We start from the raw sequence: 13,463 nt of genomic DNA on the forward strand, positions 1-13,463 counted from the left end.
CTGTTCTTATAATGGAGGGAAACTATAAAGAACTAGTGTTTTATTGCAAAACCGGTTTATTTTTATTTTATCCAATAGCTAAATTTTTTACGAAAAAATGGGTGTTAAAGAGGTGGTATTTGATGGAAACATGATATTTTAGGATAGTAATGGATAACTGTTAAAACACAATCACAGATTTGTTATTTTAAATAATAAAGAATCGGTTCCGCTTGGATTACATATTTTTCGGGGTATTTTTCAAAAATAGCACTGTAGTACATATCTGCTATTCCTTTCCCTTTTAGACCAATTCATTTGACTTATGTGCTTTTTGATAAAAAAATTTCATTATTTCTTTTTTAAAATGCAAGAAAAAATTTAATTCTATATAAATCGAAAAATTTACTATTTCAACTATTGGTACTTTGCTCATTCTTTGGAGGTCTGGTAAGAAAGCCGTAAACAGCTGGTATTTTTATTAATGAGAACTTTTTCCATAAATGGCCTGCTTTTTATGACTTTCCTTTATTATATGTCAAAGTACCAGCTTTTAACCAGCATTTTACATCTATTTGTTTAGTACTTTAAACAATGATATTCAGCTGTATCTTTCCCTTTCAGACCAATTATTTTGACTTGTGGATTTTTGTGCTCTGCGCAAAAAAAAATTTCGCTTACTTTTTTAAAACTACAACACAAAAAATTTAATTATGTATAAATTTCAAAAATATTAATTTATTCACATACGATCAAGTATTTATACAAGTATATAAACAGTACTTACCAAGTAAGGTACTCAGTTTTAATCATTAATAAAACATTTTAGTGTTATTTCAAATAACAATAAAATATGGGCTTGGCATAAGTTTTTTAAGCATAATAGAATATTTTTGCCACAAATTAGCATGTTTTTGTTATTAATCAAATTTACTATATTATAAGTAAAAATGATTATTTATGTATAAAAACATACTATTACTTTGAATAAACTTACTCGCTCAAAACTATATTCAGGATAAAAAATGTAATTTATCTCTTTAAAAAATATGTTTCATAATACTTTCAATTCATCTTTTGGGCTGCAAAAGTTACTAGTTTATTACGTTAACTTTCTATTTTAGATGACAAACTTACTTCCTTATTTTTACGCATAATCCTATTCAAGTGGATAAGTCCAACAGGTAACCAAATGGTTGCTAAAATTATTATAACCTATTATATCATGTCTAAAACTATTTTTTTATCATAACGATAGTTACTACTCCATTTTCCCACATGCTTAAGCTCAACACTTGGTACTAAATTTATATATGTATATAAATTTAATGAAGGCTTGAATCCTTTCGTTTACCTCCACCTTTCCTTTTTCTAAATTATTATCCCCCACACGTGTGCGATAATCATTTATTATTTCTTAAAATTTCGGTACCTTCTTTACGCACATTTTTTGTCCAAGGTATTTGCAGCATTTTTCCATTGGTAATGGGTACATTTGCAAATACATAAATGCCTCTGGTTTTAACCTGCAATAACACTCCCTGGCCCAACTCGTACGGAAGTCAATGTGCTTTTCGGTTGTATCCGCAGACGATTCTATCTAATTTCCTCTCCACGCGCTATGCAACAATTTAACGTCTCCGTTTGGACTGTATGCACCCCAACACGTGTCGCTCTCTGCCGGCCTTCCTACCATAAAGGTATCCATCGAACGTCTGACAAGAAAACTTTAGAACTGTTTATTTTTGTCAGACAATTTTCAGACATTGTATCAGACATCCGAAACTCCTATCAAAGACTCACACAACATGCCTTCCTACACAATGTCGAACACAAAGGAATTGGATTGGACGTCCGATAGAGGATCGAATATCCGACAATTCTAATAGCTAGTTTTCTAACAACTAGTTTTTTGATAATTGGAGAGAATATTGGCGCAAGATTTCACCACTATAAATACCACCAATTTTGAAAATAAAAGAGACTTTTGCCTACATTGAATACAAGTTTTGTGAGAGTGATTTTGAGAAAAAAAAATTTCTTTGTGTGTGTTTTTGTATTCTTCGTGAGGCTGACAAATGAGTAGTTCTTCTTAATTAGTTGAGGGGATTCAATTATAGTATAGTAAGGATTAATTTGAATGGAATTGTAAAACTCTTTAACTCAATTAAGAAGCATTTAGAGTAAGTAAAGTGTGAGCCTTCTTGTGTACAAAAAGGCTTGTTACACCAACAATTGAGGAACCTTTTAGTGAGTTCAACCCCAAGTTTGGAAAAAGTTTGGAAGTTTTGTTTGGTTTGCAATTCTCTTTACTTTTATTGCTTTCTTTTACTACTTGTTTTTGTGGTTAAGTTGCCTTATCTTCCTTGCTACTTTGCTTGCTAAGTGCGTGATCACTTAAGTGAATTTGGCTAGTTAAAATTGGGTGAAATTTTGTAATTGCTTACTTGATTTGTGAACAATCTAATTCATCCTTTCTTAGATTGCACTTAGATCTTACACTATGTGTTTCTTTAGAAACTGGGTAAGACAATAATCCATGTAAAATTTGAAACTAGATCTAACTCCCACTATGTTCACCAACACTAGTTAAATCTAAATTTTTTGCGCTCAGAACAAAGAAATCCCCCCTTGTACCTGATCACTTCTCACAATTTTGAAGATACATAGCAGCACTCAAAGTACCTTTCCACAACTATCACAAATTCAAAATATTTCTAGCACAAATCATTTTGAAAACTTGTACCTAATATGAGCTAAGTTATTATTCTATTCTAGTCTTCAAGTCTTTTATACGTACTAAAAATTGGTGGAAATTTGGCCTATAACATTTAAGCATTTAATGCTCAAAATACTAGCCTTTAGGATGGCCAGACTATTGAATGTTTGAATCTTCGTCCCATTGATCATCAGATGTATTAAACTTTCTAGAAATTCTTCAAATGAGCGAACCTTTGCTCCTTTTTCCTTAAAGAATGTCTGGTCAATCCTTTAAATTCCAATAGTTTCTTTGAACAGTCAAAGGAATGAAATGCATCCGACAGGTGTCTCCAATCAATTTATTAAGCTTTTGCACAGTTTTCGGATGCGTCTGTCTAATGGATGCGTCTACGAACGCGTCAGAAGTTTTGACTTATTTTTCTGGCTTTTTTATTATTCCTTCTTGCTCTCACCTAGTTTCTGTTATTCCCGTGAATTTGTTCTATCAAGATTTGTAGATGAATCATTAATCCAAATCATCATTTTATTTCTTATTCATCAAAATCAAAGATTTAACAAATTTTAGGTGTTCAATGTTCAGTTTTCTGATGAGACAAACTGAATGATGTATTTTTAGGAGACGAATAAGGAAGTAATAGCTCCTCATATGGATAAACACCAAATTTAAAACTCTCCCTTAATCATGGCAAAAAGGCAAAGTAGCAATCTTTACCCCTTTTTATCGTCAATAAAAAACAATATCTAAGTGTTACTTTATTGAATGCCTTTTGGCAATGTTCGCCGCCTATCTGGTCACAACCACAAGAGCCCCGTCGCGCCCCATTTTTAAAATAAAATAACGAGTTTTATAAAAATAATTTTTTGATGAATTTTGAGAATAAATGAATTTTTAATTTGTAGAGAATAAATAAAGAAATGAATTTTAATTAATTTTGATTTGAAAATTGAGTTTTGGATTTTAGAAAGTAAATAAAGAAATGGGCCTAAATGGAACTTAAAGTGCGACGATTTTGACCGAAAAATAATAGTTTAAAAAGGGTTTTTAATAAAAATAGGAGTCGTCACTTGGTATTGAGTTAAACTGTACCAAATCACCTAAAATAATTTTTTTTAAAAGAAAAAGTAGAGAAAACCCTTTTTAAACGACTCCAAGTCTGCGAAAATCAAGAGAAAAGTGTTCGGGAGTCACGTTTGAAGAAAGGAAGGCAAGGATAAAATCCAAGGTACCTTTTCAACCTAACCTAGAGCTAGTTGCATGATTTGGTCAAAAATTTTCTTATTTTAACCTAAGAATTTATCACATTTGGATGTCACTATATGGATGCAAAAACCTAATCCTAAGAGCGGAATATCACTTTAAACCTTAATTGGTGCAGATCACATTAATTGTGATGCCCAACTTGACCCTTTGAAGAGGTCACGAATATGCAAAAAATATGAGATTCGAAGGAAAGAAAAGAAAATAATAATAATTATACAAATATACATGATCTAAAGGAATGCATCATAACGAGTGCGGGGGCTAAAATTCGTGACTTTAATTTTCCCTTTAATAGAGGAAATACGATCGTGCTAAGGTTAGAGAGCCATACTCGTCCATATCCCATATTCAAGGGGTATTTCTCCTATCTAATCAAGCAAATGATCTAACCTAGTTCTAATTTTCTTAAATAGAATGCAAGTCTACATGTCATGTTTTCACACATAGGGGTAAAGAATATACATATAGGGGAAATATGGGATAAGGAATATACATATAGGGCGAATATGGGATAAGGGATATACATATAAGGGAAATGTCATGCAAAATGATAAAAACCCTAAAAAGTAGAAAAATGTGCATGAAAATGTAGTGATTTGTCACACAAGCATGATCTAATGTGTGGACGGTCCCTAAGGGTCTAGCATTGGATTAGCCCATGTCTATAAGTTCTCACTAGCGTTGGACTAATGAAAAATCGAAAAAGGGCCACAACTAGTGTTGGACTAGTGTGGAATCGAAAAAAGTACCACAACTAGCGTTGGACTAGTGTGATGACGTCATGCATTTATTATAATCAAATAAATCATATGAAATATAATAAAGCAAATAATCACATAAAACACATAGCATATAAGCATGATATCAAGATGCAAGATCCTAAAAAAGCGAGTAACATGTAAACACACAAGCATGCAAAACACACAAAGCAAATAATGCGTATAAAGACCTAACTATTACATTGGGGGGCCCTAACTACAATCTAAAGGGGAAGGAATAAAATAAATACCTAACTATTACATCTTCGCATTTAAATGCCTCTCAAATAACCAAAATTAAATTACACTAAATATACAAAATTAAAATAAATAAAGTGAATAAAGAAATAAATGAAATAATAAAAAACATTCAAACAAGCATGCAATCTCACACATAAAATCACATAGTAGCACATAGGATCAAGTAAAATCAAAATAAAAGAGTAGAATGTACCTCCCTTGAATTGGTGACCAAAAGAAATGAAGTTTCCCTTATTTACCCTCCAAAACAATTAAAAGGTCAAGGCATCACTTTAATTAACAAATAATCACAAGAAATGAAAATAAACACGAAATTGAATCAAACAACGCATTCAAATGAAAGTAAACAACCCACATTCAACAAATTAAACAAGCAAGAACCCAATTGAAAGAATTAAAGAAGTTTGAGGGGTCAAATTATTATTATTACTAATATTAAGGGTCTAGAATTAAAATAAAGTAAAATTAATGACTTAAGATGAAGTCTACCAAAACAAAGACTAAAATTCACAAAAAAATAAATGAAAACCTATTTGCTACAATTAAACAACAAAATACCCAAAATTTCACTAAAAATCCAAATCAAAATCATAAATCTTTCAAAAACTATTAAACCTCAAAATTCATCCTAAAATTCACTAAAAATCTATCCAAAAATCATATTAACACATGCCAAAGGAAAAAAAATAACATTTTAAAGTGACAAAATTGATTAACTTTTCCAATTTTTGGGTCATGGTAACATTACTTAAGAAATTAGGGGTTAAAATGCAAATTTGGAAAATATTTCATGCATAGCATCGAAGGAGCTTCTTCTTCATCGCGGGTTTCTTTCTTTTTCTACAACTTAGATATGTTGGTGCGCAAGAACTCAAACAAATTTTACTAATTTGACAACCAAACCCCAATGCAAGAACTTCAACCCCTTGTTATTAACATCACCCAAATACGATCATCTATCCCTAGAAGATCCAATCAAAGCAGCTGGACATGGAAACGCAAGAAAGAAAGAAAGAAAGAAACTTGCGGTAAACTGAAGTTAGATCCATCGAAAGTCACTGTTTGTGTGAGGACTCATGTTTTTATTCTTAAAATAATTATTTTTATAATTATTTACCCTAGTATTAGTTAATTATATTATCGTTACATGAATTGTTTTTAAATTTTGCTTTATCGTGCGCGATTCTGAAGTTTGCATATTTCACGTCGAAACGACTAAGTAGGGATTTGAGAAATTTATACTAGGCTACTAAGAGTGAATAGTTATACAGTTAAAGGAATTACATTTAAAGATTAATGCACAAGTGAAACAAACAAGAGAGAAAAGTGGTAGTACGGGACACTATTCACGCACTATTCGTAGTTGACTTTTGCATAGCTTTTGGCCACAAATTCTTCAAGCTTCCAAGGGAAGTTTCACATAACACAAAGCCTTCTCTCTCTCCCCTCTCTTGGTCGGCCGAACAGCAAAAGAAAAGAAGAGAAGAAAACTTCACTTCATCTTGCTTTATCTTGCTCCATTTCACTTCCAAATTTGCACCCAACTTCAAAACCTCTTGGAGATCAACTTTATCTTGGTTAAAGGCATCATCTTGTGGACTTTTCTTGGAGAGTTTTGGTGAAAAATTTCAGGTTTCATCTAGGGTTCAAGAGGTAAACTTCAACTTTTGCAATCTCTCCATTTTCTTCAAGAATCAAGCTTAGATTGCATGAGTTTAAAACCCTAAGCAAGGAATAGGCTAGCGGACTTGAGGTGTTTCATTTCTTGTTTTAATATTTAGGCTAGCGGCCTTGAGGTGGATTATAGGTAGCTGACTTGAAGTGTGATTAGTTGATTGTGGTTGTTTATGTGTTATTTGAGATGAATACGGTTAGAAAGTGAAGGAAAAATTGAGGACAAGCTGTGCATGAGAGCTGGCCGAAACTGTCCTGTGGTTATCTTGCTTGTATTTTGAATTTTTGTTGGTTGTTTGGCTGTGAAATTGAGTGATATATGTTTTATAATATGTGTACAAAGTGCCTTGCGAAAATCGTTTCAATTGGTTGCTCAAAACTAAAGTTTTCGAAAAAGAAAGAAATCTGGAAATGGTAATATGGGCAGCCGAACAGTACCTTTTTGTTCGAACGTATCTCTTTGTACGAAATTTAAAATTGAGTGCCATTAGTGGCATTCAAAACTAGACATTCATAGATTTCAAATGGTATAAAAATCACTTGCTTGTTCGAACTGAGTGAACCGTGGTGATTCAACAAAGTTGACTGCCCTATTTTGACTTTCTGTCTGAGAGGAATGGAGAAGCTGCATTTTGTGGCTTGATTTTCTCTCACTTGTGAATTGATTTTGGAAAAGCTTCCTTCTAATAAAATGTAGAATTTTGAATATAGTTTCCAACGCCACCAACCATTCCTAATTTGAACTTGTATTGAGGGAGATGTGACCTGATTTTGAAAGAATGACAAAGCTAGAAACTGGAAAGTTTTTCCTTTCTTGCTGATCGAATGGTCAAACTTGTTTTGGGATGTTTTATTTTGAAAATTTTGATGTCAATTGCTTATCAAATGCCTATTAAATGCTTCTAGAACCTTGGTTTCAAAAATGGATCGAATTGAGGCTGATTTCATTGTGCAAAATGTTTGAAAAGGGAAGAAAAGCAAGAAGGCAGATTAGCTTTTAAACATTTTATGAACTTTGGTTATTTTGTTAACTGCCTTCCCATGTAAGTTTTTGTGTGAAATTTGATAGAGAGATATTCCACATATGTAAGTTTAAGTGTACCAAATTTGGTGGAAATTCAATACCATTTCGATACCCAAATAATGCTCCAAAATTGGCTCTTCAAATCTGGAAAATTTCTGAACAGTGTACAAATCTAGCCAACTTAAGACTATTATATCTCGATGCTCAAAACTCCGAATTTAGTTCCATTTATCGTGTTTGAAAATCTTATTGTGTTACAAATTTCAGGGCATGATTCACTTTCTGTGAATTATGCCGAATTTTCAAAGATTACTGAAAAACAAGACTGGTTCAAACCTGTCCTATTGGAACTGAAATTTTGAGCGGAAAAATTAGTGCTTTCCGTGTAGAATCTTGGAAAAGTGTCTTCTGAGAATTTTTAGTATTCCGAACCTAGTTTTCAACGGTGTAGAGTTTTCCATTTTTGGACATGTCAAACTCAAGATTCAATTTTTTTCAAGTTTGTCACTTAAAGCTGAAATTTTCCGATTTCTTATGAAATGAGCTTTTGAGGACTCATCACCTTATCTTGATATTGATAAACCGTTTAAACTCGATTTCACGGAAGAGGCAAGTCTTTCTTGGGACTTTAACTCCTCACCTGTGAACCTCGAATTTCGAGAGATTTAAGTTCTCTTTTAAGACTTTGACTTAGTCTTAACAAGTGTACATTCCTTCTTGGTTAATGCATGTTGTGAGTGATAGTTAATCGAATTTATTTAGGCACTCAAGAGAATCTTCAACAGAATCTCGGAGTGGATACCTGAGGACTTAATTGCTCACTTACCCACTTTTGATTTGGTGAGTGTCAAGTGTATGAAGTGTTGTTACATGCTTAATTGCTCTCATTAATTGAGTTTTTTGCAAGTGTTGAGTCGAGTGTGTACTTTATCGCACTCGTTCTCTTTTAAATGAATTGTATTTGAATTGCATGAAGTGAATTGTTAAGTGAATAAAGTGAAGTGTTGCAATAGTGAATCGCATTGACTTATAGATGTAATCGTGGGGAACGTCCAAACTCATCGGTCGACCTTGCGACTCAAGCCGGCATGGGTTTGGTCGTGAAACTTGGTGAGACATGAGAAAAATTTTATAAGGTTGATCTATTTGAGAGATCTCGCTTGACATAGTCGAGTAGTATTGCCTTATATAAAAGAAGTGCGAGCCCGAAGCAGGGGTTGTAGCGGTGATCGGGAGTGCGAAGTAAGTAGGGTTCTACGGACCTATAACCTACCCGATTGACGGAGTATCAGCTTGTGGAGGTACTGGATCAAACATTGGCAGAGCAAGTGGAATATAGCTCCTGAGAGCTCCCGTATCCTTATCAAGTGTGTTTTATTGTTAATTGTGAACTACTTGAATGTTATACCTTTAATTCTCGTATAAGTGCTATTATTATTTGAATTATATGTTTTGCATGTTTTCTTGGCCTCACTGAGTATTAGCTCATCCCATTAGATTTGTTTTCCTTAACAGAAGTCGGAATGGAAGGAGTTATGTAGAAGCCGACTTGATGCACTTTTGATTAGGGTTTTGAATGTATTGATTAAACGACTTTTAGAAGTTGTACATTTTGAAAAAGTTGATGTATTTTAAAAACTTATGATGTAAGATTGAACACTTGTATATGGAAGCGACTTCTTTCAGTTCGACTTTTATTATCAGTTATTTACTTTTAGGTTTGAACTAGAATGGTATCGAATCCTGACGAGAGTTAGGCAGGCGTTCCGCTGATACCCTTGCGTTCGCTCTTGGGAGAAGTGGAGGCATCACAGTTTTTCTAGCCAAACCATCTAACCATTGAACATCAAATTACCCAAAAACCTTTTAAATGTATTTTAATCAGCCAAACGAATTCTTTCAGAGCATCAGGAACCACAAAGGGATGAAACAACAAGCGGATTCACAAAGAAGGAACAAGAAACTGATGTGATGAACTCAAATCTTCACCAAAATTGCGTAAAAAATGACAGGAAGAAAAGCTAGAGTTACCTGCAATTGTTGGTGAAGCAAAGTAGAACGTAAAACCTCAAGAAAATCACGCTGGTTCTGGAAACACAACCCAAGAAGCTCTAGTTGCAGAAAATTTCAGCACTGATGAAGTTGCCACTTTGGGCCGAGATTTGAATGGGTTAGAGACGTTTTCGCCGAACACTTTTTCTACAAAAGTTGTTGATTGGTATCCAAGGATGGTGCAGAAAGAAAAATCTCTTCCAAATGGGCACTATCAAGACCGGAAATCAAGAAATACGAAGGTTGGTTCGTCAGCTTGGTAAGGGTTTTTTGCAGCGGATTTTCTCTTTGTTTTTGCTTTGTTCTATCTCCTGATCTTTCTCTTTCGTCCCCCAAATTTCCCCCAGATTCTTCCCCAAGCTCTCCTCTTTCTGGTTTCTTCCCTTTTTCTTTCTTTTTTTCTCCAGCTGAAGCTTTTTTTTTCCTGTTTTTTCGAGACCCTCAAATTCTTCACTCTCCACAGCAAAACCCTTTTCTTCTCTGGTTTTTCTTTCTTTTTTCTCCAGCCACAGTTTTTCTCCCTCTTCTTGTTGATCTTAGTCCTTATCTTTTAATGTTTACAAAATAAATGGATGATAGTAATATCTCTTCAAGATATACTTTTAGTTATGAAACAAATCAGATTTAAAGATCAAACGCAATTGAAAGAAACAAAGGTTGTTGAAAGCTATCGGACGCTTGTGAAGACAGAATTGAACGTCCGATAATCATTGCGCAACTTCGGACGCATGAAGAACTCCATCACTGGACATCCGAAGGAAATAAGACATTCTGCCTAATTCACTGACCTCGATTCGACGCAAGCATCGGACGTCCAATAGGATCCTTCAAACTTGACGAAAGCTGTCGGACGCTCACAAAGACAATACTGGACTTCCGATAGAATTGAGATATTCCTTTTAACTCATTGTTTGTTTCGGATGCAAACATCGGACGTCTGATAGAATTGAAGAAAATCTTTTAAACTCACAGCCTGCTGTCGGACACAAGAAACCATACTATCGGACGTCCGATACCCCAATGGCTAGTTGACTGTTCAGCTACTTTCTATCCATTGGAAGCATTAATGAAGCACTTTCTTGATTTTGTATAAATAGTGCATGATCAGAAACTTCAAACAATTTTTGCATACTGAAGATACAAATGATCTAGAGTAGTTTTAGTGAAAAAACACTCACCAAAAAAGATTTGTAGTTTTGGTGGTGTGAAGTTCATTGTAAACTTTTCATTTGTGAGTGAATACTTGAATAGTGTAGTTCTGAGAGGGTTGTCATGAGGGATAGTAAAACTTTCTAGTTTGACCGAGTGAGACTTGGGGCAAGAAGGAAGTGAGCCTTCCTTTGTACACAAGATTGGTTGTATTTCATCAATTTGAAGAAACTTGTTTGAATTGACCTACAAGCTCAAGAGGAGCTTAGTAGTCAATTGGTTTGTAATTCTTCCCTTCTTAATTACTTATTGTTATCGTGTGATCTTTAAATTGCTTATATCTTCTACTTCTATCAAGTGATATTGTTCCTTCATTGATTGATTCATTGTGTGATCACTCAAGAAAAGAGGGTAAATTTCATATTGAGAAAAAATGCCCATAACTTGATTAGTTTTATAATCAACCTAATTCACCCCCCTCTTAGGTTATCCATATACTTCCTTGCTTTCCAGTCTCTTCCTCTGGTTTCCTATCCTCTCTCAGCCCCTCTTGAAGCTCTCTCTCTGTGTTTTTTTTTTTGCTTTTTCTTGCCTTTCCTTCTTCCTCTAGTTTCCTGCCTGCAGCTTTTTCTTCCTCAGCCTCCCTGTGACGCCCCTACTTCTTCCAAGGGCGAATCCAAGGGTATCCGCAGGACGCCTGCCCAACTCTCGCCAGGACTTGAGATAATTCCAATTCAACCTAGTCTAATACTAACAATGAAAGTTGAAATAAAGGTACGAAATCATTTCCATACATAAATATCCAGTCTTACGTCACAATTTCAAATTTACAATCACTTTTTCCCAAAATATACAACATCCAAAAGAATCTAGTCGATTACAATTAAAACACTAATACAAAAGTGCCTCAAGTCGGCATCTGCTTAACTCCTTCCAATCGGGTTCCTGTTAAGAAAAACAAACTAATAGGATGAACCAATACTCAGTGAGACCAAGAAACACACATGCAAACACATAATCCAAATAGCAACAACAATTATATTGTAAGTAAAGCTATCAAGTTCGAATAATTCACACTTCGAATAAGAAAAATAAACAGAAACAATTCAAGAATACTGTAGCTCTCAAGAGCTAAATTCCACGTAGTCGTGTCCAAGTCTTGATCACATCTCATGTTGACACTCCGTCAACCACATAAGTAGCAAGTCCGTAGATACTGTAGACACCAAATTTTTGATTTTCAACTCTGTTTATTTAATTGATTTATGTTTAGATTTATGTGTTCAATTTTTAGGTTTTTTTAGTTTATTTATTTATTTTTATTTTAGGTCTTTTACTTTATTTTATTCTAGTTTATTTTGGTCCTTATACTAAATTGCATAAAAAAGAAAAAAGGAAAAAAAAGAAGAAGAAGAAACTTGACAAGTGGAAACTTGCATGTGGGACAAGTGTCCCTTCTTATTTGCTAACAACACATCACTTAGGTGGCAGGGGGAGAAGACACTTGTAGGATAGAGAATTTTGGAAAAAAAGGAAAAGGAAAAAGGAGAGGCGGTTGTTTTGGAAAAAGAGTTGGGGAGGCCGCGGATGAGAAGGGGCTTCGGCCGAGGAGAGGAAAAAGTGAAGAAAAGAAAGAAACAGGGGAGACGGGCTGAAAGGGGGGTTGAAGGCAATCGAATGAGTGGAGATGGCCGAAGGAAAAAGGAGGGGGTCTGAGAGCTTGGAAAAAGCACAAAAAACGGAAGGAAAAACAGAGGAGAAAGACAACGGGAAAATTAGAGAAACAGGGGAAGGCTGGCGGCTGAAATCTGGAACTAGAAGGGGATAGGGTTTTAGAAGCCTGAGGTTCCATATAAAAAAAAAGAAGGCAGCGGCAGTGAGGAGGTCTGAGCGACAACTGCTGAGAGATTGACGAGAAATAAAATAGAAAAGGCTCGGGCTGAGGAAAAGAAATGGGAGGAAGAAAGAAAGCTAAAGGGGGGCATTTTGACAGCAGCGGACGGAGGAAAACTCTAGAGGGAGTTTTAGGAGGTCGACTATGAAAAAGGCAGTGGTGGCTGAGGGAGAAAAGGGACGGCAGCTAAGAAAACTAGAGAGAAATTGAGAGCCGAGAGAGGGGAAGTTGAAAAGGAATGGCCAGAAAGAGGGAAAGGAGCGGCTACGGGGAAGCTGAAAAAAATAGAGCAAAAGAAAATTCAAAGGGGTGGCAGACGAGAGGAAAAGAAAGAGAGCTGCGAAGAAACAGAGCAAGAACTGCTCCTCCGAAGAGCTGCCGGAACCGCCGCTCGCCCAGGCCACCACCAGTCCGCGTCTGCTGCTGCTGCTGTCTGCCGTCGTCATCACCGCGCACAACCTCCTTGGCCGCTGCCGCTCTTTGCAAAGCTAGATGAAAGCTCTCAGACGAAGTCAGACTTCGTCATTTTCCAATTCCTCTTCATCACAGCCGCCGTTGCTGCTGCTCAAGCAAGAGCCCTGTAAGTTGACCCTTTTCCTTTGAATTTCAGTTTTCCTCAAGCACAAGTTTTGGGAAGTTTTCCAAACGGGTCTGCCGTGACTTTGTTCTGCGATTGCCCTGTTGATTGTC

The sequence above is a fragment of the Coffea arabica genome, chromosome 5c (assembly GCF_036785885.1).
Source record: "Coffea arabica cultivar ET-39 chromosome 5c, Coffea Arabica ET-39 HiFi, whole genome shotgun sequence".
NCBI classification, from domain to species: domain Eukaryota; kingdom Viridiplantae; phylum Streptophyta; class Magnoliopsida; order Gentianales; family Rubiaceae; genus Coffea; species Coffea arabica.